We start from the raw sequence: 13,476 nt of genomic DNA, 5'->3' as shown, positions 1-13,476 counted from the left end.
CTCTGACTCCTGTCTTGTAGATGATCTCTGACTCCTGTCTTATAGATGATCTCTGACTCCTGTCTTATAGATGATCTCTGACTCCTGTCTAATAGATGATCTCTGACTCCTGTCTTGTAGATGATCTCTGACTCCTGTCTTGTAGATGATCTCTGACTCCTGTCTTATAGATGATCTCTGACTCCTGTCTTGTAGATGATCTCTGACTCCTGTCTTATAGATGATCTCTGACTCCTGTCCTATAGATGATCTCTGACTCCTGTCTTGTAGATGATCTCTGACTCCTGTCTTATAGATGATCTCTGACTCCTGTCTTATAGATGATCTCTGACTCCTGTCTTGTAGATGATCTCTGACTCCTGTCTTATAGATGATCTCTGACTCCTGTCTTATAGATGATCTCTGACTCCTGTCTTATAGATGATCTCTGACTCCTGTCTTATAGATGATCTCTGACTCCTGTCTTATAGATGATCTCTGACACCTGTCTTATAGATGATCTCTGACTGCTGTCTTGTAGATGATCTTTGACTCCTGTCTTATAGATGATCTCTGACTCCTGTCTTATAGATGATCTCTGACACCCGTCTTATAGATGATCTCTGACTGCTGTCTTGTAGATGATCTTTGACTCCTGTCTTGTAGATGATCTCTGATCCCTGTCTTATAGATGATCTCTGACTCCCGTCTTATAGATGATCTCCGACTCCTGTCTTATAGATGATCTCTGACTCCCGTCTTATAAATGATCTCTGACTCCTGTCTTATAGATGATCTCTGACTCCTGTCTTATAGATGATCTCTGACTCCTGTCTTATAGATGATCTCTGACTCCTGTCTTGTAGATGATCTCTGACTCCTGTCTTATAGTTGATCTCTGACCCCTGTCTCGTAGATGATCTCTGACTCCTGTCTTATAGATGATCTCTGACTCCTGTCTTATAGATGATCTCTGACTCCTGTCTTATAGATGATCTCTGACTCCTGTCTTATAGATGATCTCTGACTCCTGTCTTGTTGATGATCTCTGACTCCTGTCTTATAGATGATCTCTGACTCCTGTCTTATAGATGATCTCTGACCCCTGTCTCGTAGATGATCTCTGACTCCTGTCTTATAGATGATCTCTGACTCCTGTCTTATAGATGATCTCTGACTCCTGTCTTGTAGATGATCTCTGACTCCTGTCTTATAGATGATCTCTGACTCCTGTCCTATAGATGATCTCTGACTCCTGTCTTGTAGATGATCTCTGACTCCTGTCTTATAGATGATCTCTGACTCCTGTCTTATAGATGATCTCTGACTCCTGTCTTGTAGATGATCTCTGACTCCTGTCTTATAGATGATCTCTGACTCCTGTCTTATGGATGATCTCTGACTCCTGTCTTGTAGATGATCTCTGACTCCTGTCTTGTAGATGATCTCTGACTCCTGTCTTATAGATGATCTCTGACTCCTGTCTTGTAGACGATCTCTGACTCCTGTCTTATAGATGATCTCTGACTCCAGTCCTATAGATGATCTCTGACTCCTGTCTTGTAGATGATCTCTGACTCCTGTCTTATAGATGATCTCTGACTCCTGTCTTATAGATGATCTCTGACTCCTGTCTTGTAGATGATCTCTGACTCCTGTCTTATAGATGATCTCTGACTCCTGTCTTATAGATGATCTCTGACTCCTGTCTTGTAGATGATCTCTGACTCCTGTCTTATAGTTGATCTCTGACCCCTGTCTCGTAGATGATCTCTGACTCCTGTCTTATAGATGATCTCTGACTCCTGTCTTATAGATGATCTCTGACTCCTGTCTTATAGATGATCTCTGACTCCTGTCTTATAGATGATCTCTGACTCCTGTCTTGTTGATGATCTCTGACTCCTGTCTTATAGATGATCTCTGACTCCTGTCTTATAGATGATCTCTGACCCCTGTCTCGTAGATGATCTCTGACTCCTGTCTTATAGATGATCTCTGACTCCTGTCTTATAGATGATCTCTGACTCCTGTCTTATAGATGATCTCTGACTCCTGTCTTATAGATGATCTCTGACTCCTGTCTTGTAGATGATCTCTGACTCCTGTCTTGTAGATGATCTCTGACTCCTGTCTTGTAGATGATCTTTGACTCCTGTCTTGTAGATGATCTCTGACTCCTGTCTTGTAGATGATCTCTGACTCCTGTCTTATAGATGATCTCTGACTCCTGTCTTATGGATGATCTCTGACTCCTGTCTTGTAGATGATCTCTGACTCCTGTCTTGTAGATGATCTCTGACTCCTGTCTTATAGATGATCTCTGACTCCTGTCTTGTAGACGATCTCTGACTCCTGTCTTATAGATGATCTCTGACTCCAGTCCTATAGATGATCTCTGACTCCTGTCTTGTAGATGATCTCTGACTCCTGTCTTATAGATGATCTCTGACTCCTGTCTTATAGATGATCTCTGACTCCTGTCTTATAGATGATCTCTGACTCCTGTTTTATAGATGATCTCTGACTCCTGTCTTATAGATGATCTCTGACTCCTGTCCTATAGATGATGTCTGACTCCTGTCTTGTAGATGATCTCTGACACCTGTCTTATAGATGATCTCTGACTGCTGTCTTGTAGATGATCTCTGATTCCTGTCTTATAGATGATCTCTGACTCCTGTCTTATAGATGATCTCTGACTCCTGTCTTATAGATGATCTCTGACTCCTGTCTTATAGATGATCTCTGACTCCTGTCCTATAGATGATCTCTGACTCCTGTCTTATAGATGATCTCTGACTCCTGTCTTATAGATGATCTCTGACTCCTGTCTTGTAGATGATCTCTGACTCCTGTCTTGTAGATGATCTCTGACTCCTGTCTTGTAGATGATCTCTGACTCCTGTCTTATAGATGATCTCTGACTCCTGTCTTGTAGATGATCTCTGACTCCTGTCTTATAGATGATCTCTGACTCCTGTCTTATAGATGATCTCTGACTCCTGTCTTATGGATGATCTCTGACTCCTGTCTTGTAGATGATCTCTGACTCCTGTCTTGTAGATGATCTCTGACTCCTGTCTTATAGATGATCTCTGACTCCTGTCTTGTAGATGATCTCTGACTCCTGTCTTATAGATGATCTCTGACTCCTGTCTTGTAGATGATCTCTGACTCCTGTCTTATAGATGATCTCTGACTCCTGTCTTATAGATGATCTCTGACTCCTGTCTTGTAGATGATCTCTGACTCCTGTCTTGTAGATGATCTCTGACTCCTGTCTTGTAGATGATCTCTGACTCCTGTCTTATAGATGATCTCTGACTCCTGTCTTATGGATGATCTCTGACTCCTGTCTTGTAGATGATCTCTGACTCCTGTCTTGTAGATGATCTCTGACTCCTGTCTTATAGATGATCTCTGACTCCTGTCTTGTAGATGATCTCTGACTCCTGTCTTGTAGATGATCTCTGACTCCTGTCTTATAGATGATCTCTGACTCCTGTCTTATAGATGATCTCTGACTCCTGTCTTATAGATGATCTCTGACTCCTGTCTTATAGATGATCTCTGACTCCTGTCTTATAGATGATCTCTGACTCCTGTCCTATAGATGATGTCTGACTCCTGTCTTGTAGATGATCTCTGACTCCTGTCTTATAGATGATCCCTGACTCCTGTCTTATAGATGATCTCTGACTCCTGTCTTATAGATGATCTCTGACTCCTGTCTTATAGATGATCTCTGACTCCTGTCCTATAGATGATCTCTGACTCCTGTCTTGTAGATGATCTCTGACTCCTGTCTTGTAGATGATCTCTGACTCCTGTCTTATAGATGATCTCTGACTCCTGTCTTATAGATGATCTCTGACTCCTGTCTTATAGATGATCTCTGACTCCTGTCTTATGGATGATCTCTGACTCCTGTCTTATAGATGATCTCTGACTCCTGTCTTGTAGATGATCTCTGACTCCTGTCTTATAGATGATCTCTGACTCCTGTCTTATAGATGATCTCTGACTCCTGTCTTATAGATGATCTCTGACTACTGTCTTGTAGATGATCTCTGACTCCTGTCTTATAGATGATCTCTGACTCCTGTCTTATAGATGATCTCTGACTCCTGTCTTGTAGATGATCTCTGACTCCTGTCTTGTAGATGATCTCTGACTCCTGTCTTATAGATGATCTCTGACTCCTGTCTTGTAGATGATCTCTGACTCCTGTCTTATAGATGATCTCTGACTCCTGTCTTGTAGATGATCTCTGACTCCTGTCTTGTAGATGATCTCTGACTCCTGTCTTATAGATGATCTCTGACTCCTGTCTTATAGATGATCTCTGACTCCTGTCTTATAGGTGTGGATATAGAGGATCTTTGATTGGCACACTTGCAATAGGGCAGTAAAAAGATGACGTTGCACATGTCACACAGAAGATGTTTTTCTACATAATAAAAAAAATTAAGAAATGCAAAACTTGAGCTAAAAAAAACCTAGGATGCTAACTGGGCTATGCTAAGAATAGCATTAATGAAATATCATAACGTAAACTGCCAAATACGTGTTGGATTATCTAAAAATAAAGTAGATTGTTAAAATGCTACCTAACTTGTCAAGAACCAAAATATGACAAAGGTGTGTCATTACAGTCTGTGGAATGCTGTCCCTGACCACCTGAAGGCACCACAGACTAAGAAGGCTTTTTCAAAAAGGCTTAAAAACCCTTCGTTTTAAAAAGAAGGCTTTATAATTATATATATATATATTTATTTATATATATATATACACAGTATATATATATAAATATATGTATGCATATATGTATATATATATATATATATATATATATATATATATTTACACAATACACAGTAATAGTACTATGTAATTGTAATACTTTACAAACACAACTATATATATATATATATATATATATATATATATATATATATATATATGGGTGTGTGTGGCTATATAGGTGGGTGTGTATGTGGATGTTGGTGTGGGTGTGGGTATGTGGGTGTGTGTGGGTGTTGGTTTGGGTGTGTGGGTGTTGGTGTGGGTATGTGGGTGTGTGTGGGTGTGGGTATGGGGTGGGTGTGTTTGTGGGTGTGGGTGTGCGTGTTGGTGTGTGTGTGGTGTGTGGGTGTTGGTGTGGGTGTGGGTATGGGTTTGTGTCTTGGTGTGTGTGTGTGTGTGTGTGTGTGTGTGTGTGTGTGTTGGTGTGGGTGTGGGTTTTTGTATGAGGGTGTGTGTGGGTGTTTGTGTGGGTGTGGGTGTGTGTGGGTGTTGGTGTGGGTATGGGGTGGGTGTGTTTGTGGGTGTGGGTGTGCGTGTATGTGTGTGTGTGGTGTGTGGGTGTTGGTGTGGGTGTGGGTATGGGTGTGTGTCTTGGTGTGTGTGTGTGGGTGTGTGTGTGTGTGTGTGGGTGTTGGTTTGGGTGTGGGTTTTTGTACGAGGGTGTGTGTGTATTTGTGGGTGTTTGTGTGGGTGTGGGTGTGTGTGGGTGTTGGTGTGGGTATAAGATGGGTGTGTTTGTGGGTGTGGGTGTGTTTGTTGGTGTGTGTGTGGTGTGTGGGTGTTGGTGTGGGTGTGGGTATGGGTGTGTGTCTTGGTGTGTGTGTGTGTGTGTGTGTGGGTGTTGGTTTGGGTGTGGGTTTTAGTATGAGGGTGTGTGTGGGTGTGGGTGTGTGTGGCTATGTAGGTAGGTGTGGGTGTGTGTGTGGGTGTTGGTGTGGGTATGTGGGTGTGTGTGGGTGTTGGTGTGGGTATGTGGGTGTGTGTGTGGGTGTTGGTGTGGGTATGTGGGTGTGTGTGTGGGTGTTGGTGTGGGTATGTGGGTGTGTGTGGGTGTTGGTGTGGGTGTGTGGGTGTTGGTGTGGCTATGTGGGTTTGTGTGGGTGTGGGTGTATTTGTGGGTGTTCGTGTGGGTGTGGGTGTGTGTCTTGGTGTGTGTGTGTGTGGGTGTTGGTATGGGTGTGGGTGTTTGTATGTGGGTGTGTGTGGTCGTGTGTGGGTGTTGGTGTGGGTATGTGGGTGGGTGTGTGTGTGTGTTGGTATGGGTGTGGGTGTTTGTATGTGGGTGTGTGTGGTCGTGTGTGGGTGTTGGTGTGGGTATGTGGGTGGGTGTGTGTGTGTGTTGGTATGGGTGTGGGTGTTTGTATGTGGGTGTGTGTGGCTGTGTGTGGGTGTTGGTGTGGGCATGTGGGTGTGTGTGTGTTTGTGTGCGTGTGTTGATGTGGGTGTGGGTGTGTGTGTGTGGGTGTGTGTGGCTGTGTGTGGGTGTTGGTGTGGGCATGTGGGTGTGTGTGTGTTTGTGTGTGTGTGTGTTGATGTGTGTGCGTTTGTCAAAGTGACATATGGGGACATTTTTATGAAATTTCACCTTACATATGAGGACCTGTTGAAATATGGGGACATTTTCCATGTCCCCATATTTCCCGCAATGCTATCGTGTTCTAGACCCTCCCAGCATGTTCCCAGACCAAAAATCTCTAAAGTCTTCATTTGTCAAATTTTCAGAAAAAGTGTGTGAAAGTGTGTTTAATTTTTTTGGTCACCTTCGATTTTGCCCCTAGTGGCCATCTTTGCTATTATGACACACACACACACACACTTGTCCTCATATGTCATATGTCCTCATATGTCATGTGAGTCAGAAACTCACACACTCCAACATTTTGAAAAACATCTAACCATTACAGCAATAAACATACTCTTGAATTCTGAATCAAATAACAACACATTTTCAACTGATCTGATGATCTCATCCTTTTTAGTGTTAGTTTTATCTATTAATTTTGTTTATCTGGAGAGGATTTGGGCTAGACAATTAGTAATAAAGGGATTATGGTGATGATTTAATTTGTTTGATTCAGTATTTTACTGTATTGGACTTTTTGCTATTCTGTTGACTAAAATACAATGCCGCACAATAATTGCTTTAAATGTGCCTGAAATGTAGGTTTTTGCATAAAAAAAAAACAACCTTCAACCTTGATTGAGACAAAGGCAATAATTCAAATGCAATTCAAACTACACACAGTATTTAATATTTTCAAATGGTTACAATAGCACATTATTTGGGTATTTTTATCTTTGGGGCAAATTTAGGATTAATATGGGGATTGTTTTTGGAGGTATTCACTTTACATGGTGTTCAAGATGTTTACTTCCGCCCACTCTGAAGAGTCTCGGCGTCTGATTGGTCCAATTTTCAGTTAGGCGCCGCCTGATTGGCCGCTGGACGATGTCTGCTCCTAACAGAGGGCTAAATCACTAGTTAACTATTTTCATCATGGAAGTTATACAGCTCATGTATTACACTTAATATTGAATATATATATAAAAAGGGTTTTCCAAAAGGACCATTTATAATCGAAATACACAACTTCACACACGATTTTGAGCACAACAGAGCGCTCAGTGAACATCACTTCCGGGACCTGCATCACCGGAGGGGGACATCTATCTTGGTCACAAACAATCTTTGACAGTCTTCGACAGCATGGTTGAATCAGGTGAGCATAAAATGGAGTTTAACGTAATTAAATAGACCAATGTTTTTTAACATAGGAAAATAGTTCATTATAATCAACAGTTAAATGTTGTTGTTATTAATTGCAATCAGATTTGATTTTATGAGGTTAAATTAAGCATTTCAGTTCTGGGCCAAGGCCAAGGCATTTAACATTTTTTTTTTAAAGTTGCATGGAAGATTATAAGTAGCAGTGATTGTCACACACACAAGGTGTGGTGAAATTATTCTCTCCATTTGACCCATCACCCTTGATCACTATGCTAGTAAACCTTTTCTTAATTTTAAACAAGACAGACTAGAGTTCTTCAAATTGTTTATACTTTTTCTCAAATACAAATATTTCAAGCTGATAAGCACTATGGAGTAGGCATGTTACTGATATTGTTACATTAGCTCTTTGTTTGAGAAGCTTCATGTCTGCATTGAGCCTAAATTTAACAGTTTTTGAAGGGTTTAGTTCTTTGTTTTATTTCTGTGTCACTGACTTTTTTCATTTTATGTGTGGATTTGTTAGGCGCATCAACACATGATATAGACATCGTGTCCAAAAGAAGAGCGAGACGTAATCCTGAGGCTGAAGCCACCGAGTTTATTTGATCTGGATGTGACAAGTCTTGTTTTAAGGCCCCGTGGATCAATGATTGGAAAGGTATGTCTTGTTATGTAACATATCAATGGTAACTGTATCAACATCTCATTTGGATCATTTCCTTACTGTCTAATAGAGGTTGTATTATATGGCTTTAATTAGAAGTGTTTGGAATAACAGCGTTCCACGTCCCAAGAGCTAGCTTCTGTAGCCGAGGATCGGACCGCCAAGTGCCCTGCCTTCGGCTGCCGCCCAGCTCACAATGCACCTGACCTCTATGGCCCCTCGGAGTCTTGTTCACGAGTGGGGGAAGAGTGGATCGTGAGATCGACAGGCGGATCGGTGTGGTGTCTTCGGTAATGCGGACGTTGTATCGATCCGTTGTGGTGAAGAAGGAGCTGAGCCGGAAGGCAAAGCTCTCAATTTACCGGTCGATCTACGTTCCCCTCCTCACCTATGGTCATGAGCTTTGGGTCATGACCGAAAGGATAAGATCACGGGTACAAGCGGCCAAAATGAGTTTCCTCCGCCGGGTGGCGGGGCTCTCCCTTAGAGATAGGGTGAGAAGCTCTGCCATCCGGGAGGGACTCAAAGTAAAGCCGCTGCTCCTCCACATGGAGAGGAGCCAGATGAGGTGGTTCGGCCATCTGGTCAGGATGCCAGCCGAACGCCTCCCTAGGGAGGTGTTTAGGGCACGTCCAACCGGTAGGAGGCCACGGGGAAGACCCAGGACACGTTGGGAAGACTATGTCGCCCGGCTGGCCTGGGAACGCCTCGGGATCCCCCGGGAAGAGCTAGACGAAGTGGCTGGGGAGAGGGAAGTCTGGGCTTCCCTGCTTAGGCTGCTGCCACCGCGACCCCACCTCGGAAAAGCGGAAGATGATGGATGGATGGATGGATGGATGGTATAACAGCGGTATATGAAAACGATGTTACTAATGCTGTTACTTTTACCGGTAACGAGTAATCTAATAACTTTTATGTACGCTACAACGCTGTTACGATGCGTTTTATGTAATCTGGCATGCTACTTTTGATGTGATTGTATGTCAACAAGACAGCGTTAGAAGCACAAAAGGTTTAGTGCAGGTAATATCTTTTTACTAATGAAAGCAACCCCCGGAAGTAATTACGAACACGATATCAAATAGAAAGAGGCCTCATCCACACGCAAACAAAAACATTCAACAGAACTATCTTAACTGCCACTGCTAAGCTAAAAAATACAGCTGAACTATTTTGCTATGTCTGGGCGCTGACGTCCCACGTCACTTGGCAAAAGGCACAGCTTTTTAAAGGCACACACACACTCTGCTCTCATGAAATGTCTCTCAACTGCATATGCTAGATATTTAAAACTTTTCTTTTTCAAGTAACACATTAATTACAAACCCCGTTTCCATATGAGTTGGGAAATTGTGGTAGATGTAAATCCAAACGGAATAATTTTTTTTACAAATAATAATTAACTTAGAATTTCATGGCTGCAATACGTGCCAAAGTAGTTGGGAGAGGGCATGTTCACCACTGTGTTACATCACCTTTTCTTTCAACAACACTCAATAATCGTTTGAACTGAGGAAACTAATTGTTGAAGCTTGGAAGGTGGAATTCTTTCCCATTCTTGTTTTATGTAGATTTTCAGTCGTTCAACAGTCCAGGGTCTCCTCTGTCGTATTTTACGCTTCATAATGCACCACACATTTTTGATAGGACTGCAGGCCGGCCAGGAAAGTACCTGCACTCTTTTTTATGAAGCTGAACACGTGCTGAATGTGGCTTGGCATTGTCTTGCTGAAATAAGCAGGGGCGCACATGAAAAAGTTGGCGCTTAAATGGCAGCAAATGTTGTTCCAAACAGATGGGTAACTTACAGATGTGTAAGTTACCCATGCCTTGGGCACTAATGCACCCCCATACCATCACAGATGCTGGCTTTTCAACTTTGCGTCGATAACAGTCTGGATGGTTCGCTTCCCCTTTGGTCCGGATGAAACGGTGTCGAATATTTCCCAAAAAAATTTGAAATGTGGGCTCGTTAGACCACAGAACACCTTTCCACTTTGCATCAGTCCTTCTTAGATGATCTCGGGCCCAGAGAAGCCGGCGGCGTTTCTGGATGTTGATAATTGGCTTTCGCTTTGCATAATAGAGCTTTAACTTGCACTTACAGATATAGCAACAAACTGTATTTAGTGACAGTGGTTTTCTGAAGTGTTCCTGAACTCATGTGGTGATATCCTTTAGAGATTGATGTCGGTTTTTGATACAGTGCCGTCTGAGGGATCGAAGGTCACGGTTATTCAATGTTAGTTTCCAGACATGCCGGATACGTGGAGTGATTTCTCCAGATTCTCTGAACCTTTTGATGATATCATGGAGCGTAGATGTTGAAATCAGTAAATTTCTTGCAATTGCACTTTGAGAAAGGTTGTTCTTAAACTGTTTGACTATTTGCTCACGCAGTTGTGGACAAAGGGGTGTACCTCGCCCCATCCTTTCCTGTGAAAGACTGAGCATTTTTTGGGAAGCTGTTTTTATACCCAATCATGGCACCCACCTGTTCCAAATTAGCCTTCACACCTGTGGGATGTCCCAAATAAGTGTTTGATGAGCATTTCTTAACTTTATCAGTATTTATTGCCACCTTTCCCAACTTGTTTGTTGCGTGTTGCTAGCATCAAATTCTAAAGTTAATGATTATTTGCACCAAAAAAATGTTTATCAGAGTGAACATCAAATATGTTGTCTTTGTAGCATATTCAACTGAATATGGCTTGAAAATGATTTGCAAATCATTGTATTCTGTTTATATTTACATCTAACACCATTTCCCAACTCATATGGAAACGGGGTTTGTACTTAATTTAATAATTATTTACATTTATGAAAGAGTAATTCTGTTTGTAAATGAATTTTTAGTCAAGTAACGACTATTATTATTCCTTTTTAAAACAGATATTCCAAACATTGTTAATTGATAAACTGTTTTATCAGGATATGGTGTATTTGCTCTTGCATCAATTTAAAAAGGTTCTTTTGTGGTCGAGTACCGAGGGAAGTTCATCTCAAGACATGAGCAGGACAAGAGACAGAAACCCTCTATAAATATCTTTACTATTTATCTGGCATTATATGCACATAATGTTAACAACAAAAAGTGCTGATAATGTTATAATTAATAAGTTCTAACATTATTTTTATGTGTTTTGTTGCAGACACCAACTGTTGATGTTCTATCTCAACATTCTCCAGATTCATGTGAGCGATAAACCGACTTCATCCCTCCAACAGGTTATTACTTGACTATTTTACTATCCATCCATCCATCCATTTTCTACTACCTGTCCCTTTTTTGGGTTGGCGGGGTGTGCTTGAGCCTATCTGAGCTGCATTCGGGCGGAAGGCGGAGTACACCCTGGACAAGTCGCCACCTCATTACACGGCCAACACAAATAGACAACATTTACACTCACATTCACACACTAGGGCCAATTTAGTGTTGCCAATCAACCTATCCCCAGGTGCATGTCTTTGGAGGTATGATGAAGCCGGAGTACCCAGAGGGAACCCACGCAGTCACGGGGAGAACATGCAAACTCCACACAGAAAGATCACGAGCCCAGGATTTAACGATTTGTGACGCACATGCACTAACCCCTGTTCCACCGTGCTGCCCTAAATCTGCTAAAAACTTGACACAACCTATACTTCAAAAGACATTTAATCCTTTTAACCTCTCACAGATCAGTTTATATGACAACATTTTTTAAGCGTACATCCATGTTAGTCTGTGGAATTTACAACTCATGTTTAGCAAAACAGGAGATGTTACAGGTCAGCAACATGAATTCTATATGTGATCACTTGTCATGTACTCATATTGTTTGAACTAAAAAAGACTTCAGTGTGTTTCATATAAGGTCCTCATATTTTTCTGAACCACATTAGTGTGTGTTACAATGTTTAATTCAAAGCTTTAAAATGAGTGTTTCAATCCAGGTCCTCATATTTTCTGAACCACATTTTAGTGAATGTTACATTCTTAAATAATAGTCTAAGAGCTAAAACGCTATAATAATCTTTACTGTTTATGTAGAATTATATGCTCAGAATATTATCAACCAAAAGTGGTTGTTAATGTTATAATTAATTAGTTCTGACATTATATTTTTTGTGTTTTGTTGCAGACACCAACTGTTGGGGTTCTATCTCAACATTCTCCAGATTCAGATGTGAGCGATAAACCGACTTCATCCCTCCAACAGGTTATTACAAGTCTATTTTTACTATATCTGCTCTAAATGTGACCCAACCTATATTTTGAAAGACATTTATTAATTTTAATCTCTCACAGATCAGTTTATATGACAACATTTTCGTAAGGGTACATCCATGTTAGTCAGTAAGGAGTTTGGAACTCATGTTTAGCAAAACAGGAGATGTTACAAGTCAACAACATACATTCTACATGTGACCCCTCGTCATGTCCTTATATTGTTTGAACCAAGAAAGACTTAGGTGTGTTTCATATAAGGTCCTCATATTTTCTAAACCAGATTAGTGTGTGTTACAATGTTAATGTCCAAGCTTTAAAATGTGTGTCTCAATTCAGGTCCTCATATTTTCTGAACCAGATTTTAGTGTGTTTTATATTCTTAATTAATTGTCTAAGAGCTGAAACTCTGTAATAATCTTTACTATTTATCTGGCATTGTATGCTCAGAGTTTTATCAACAAAAAGTGCTGATAATGTTATAATGAATTAGTTCTGACATTATATTTTTGTGTTTTGTTGCAGAAACCAACTGTTGAGGTTCCATCTCAACATTCTCCAGATTCAGATGTGAGCCATTAACTGACTTCATCCCTCCAACAGGTTATTACATGTCTATTTTTACTATATCTGCTCTAAATTTGACCCAACCTATATTTTGAAAGACATTTATTTATTTTAATCTCTCACAGATCAGTTTATATGACAACTTTTTCGCAAGGGTACATCCATGTTAGTCAGTAGAAAGTTTAGAACTCATGTTTAGCAAAACAGGAGATGTTACAAGTCCACAACATAAATTCTACATGTGAGCACTCGTCATGTCCTTATATTGTTTGAAGCAAGAAAGACTTAGGTGTGTTTCATATAAGGTCCTCATATTTTCTGAACCAGAAAATGTGTGTTACAATGTTAATGTCAAAGCTTTAAAATGAGTGTCTCAATTCAGGTCCTCATATTTTCTGAACCAGATTTTTGTGTGTGTTACATTCTTAATGAATTGTCTAAGAGCTGAAACTCTGTAATAATCTTTACTATTTATCTGGCATTGTATGCTCAGATTTTTATCAACAAAAAGTGGTA

General features: G+C 40.9%; 1 long non-coding RNA gene across 1 annotated transcript; it reads left to right on the top strand.

The window, feature by feature from the left end:
• Positions 1–6,328: 6,328 nt before the first annotated feature.
• Positions 6,329–12,996, top strand: LOC133546632 (uncharacterized). Its single transcript, XR_009805252.1, has 5 exons — positions 6,329–7,508; positions 8,043–8,177; positions 11,336–11,411; positions 12,308–12,385; positions 12,919–12,996. It is a non-coding gene; the product is annotated as an uncharacterized LOC133546632 (long non-coding RNA).
• The last annotated feature ends 480 nt before the right edge of the window (positions 12,997–13,476 follow it).

The sequence above is a fragment of the Nerophis ophidion genome, linkage group LG02, assembly GCF_033978795.1.
Source record: "Nerophis ophidion isolate RoL-2023_Sa linkage group LG02, RoL_Noph_v1.0, whole genome shotgun sequence".
NCBI classification, from domain to species: Eukaryota; Metazoa; Chordata; class Actinopteri; order Syngnathiformes; family Syngnathidae; genus Nerophis; species Nerophis ophidion.
The sequence above is the reverse complement of the archived record's forward strand: the minus strand, read 5'-3'. Positions and strand labels throughout refer to the sequence as shown.